The sequence below is a fragment of the Apis dorsata genome, unplaced genomic scaffold (genome assembly GCF_000469605.1).
Source record: "Apis dorsata unplaced genomic scaffold, Apis dorsata 1.3 scaffold_691, whole genome shotgun sequence".
Lineage (NCBI taxonomy): Eukaryota > Metazoa > Arthropoda > Insecta > Hymenoptera > Apidae > Apis > Apis dorsata.
Window position 1 is genome coordinate 41120 of NW_006263870.1, and position 467 is coordinate 41586.

The 467-nt window shown below is 30.0% G+C and overlaps 1 protein-coding gene across 17 annotated transcripts in view; it reads right to left on the minus strand.

Moving 5' to 3' along the window:
* LOC102677904 (serine/threonine-protein kinase MARK2-like) overlaps positions 1 to 467 on the minus strand; it is a 35917-nt gene that overhangs the window by 12328 nt on the left and 23122 nt on the right. The gene's annotated exons all lie outside the window — the stretch shown is intronic.

Consider the following 467-nt stretch of genomic DNA (forward strand, 5'->3'; position numbering starts at 1 on the left):
TACTATAGAAACCTGAGAAGCAATTTATGGGACAAAGAAACGGCAAAAACGGCGTAGAAATAAATGCAAACTACGAGAAGTATTGTGAATAAGCTACGTTTTTCGTGGCTTTCACTGATAATGGTCGCTGCTCGCTCATCGGACTGCTATATATCGTTTTTGCAGTATATTACGTATAGTTGTATAGAGAGAAATATTACGTTAAATAGGATACAGAAATGTTTAACGTATCGATATAAAATTTTTAGAATTACATAGTCATTGTGCATCCTTAAGACAAAAATGTCATATCACATGCAAAACGATAGGTTCGACTCGTTTGCGATATAAATATAAATTCAATAAATATCGTTTTATAAAGTTATTTTCTACACATGCATTGAAGATCTATTGCAAAAACTGTCGTGTCTTTGCGATAGATTTTTTTTATCTTATATATTTAAATGTATGTATATATATATATATAT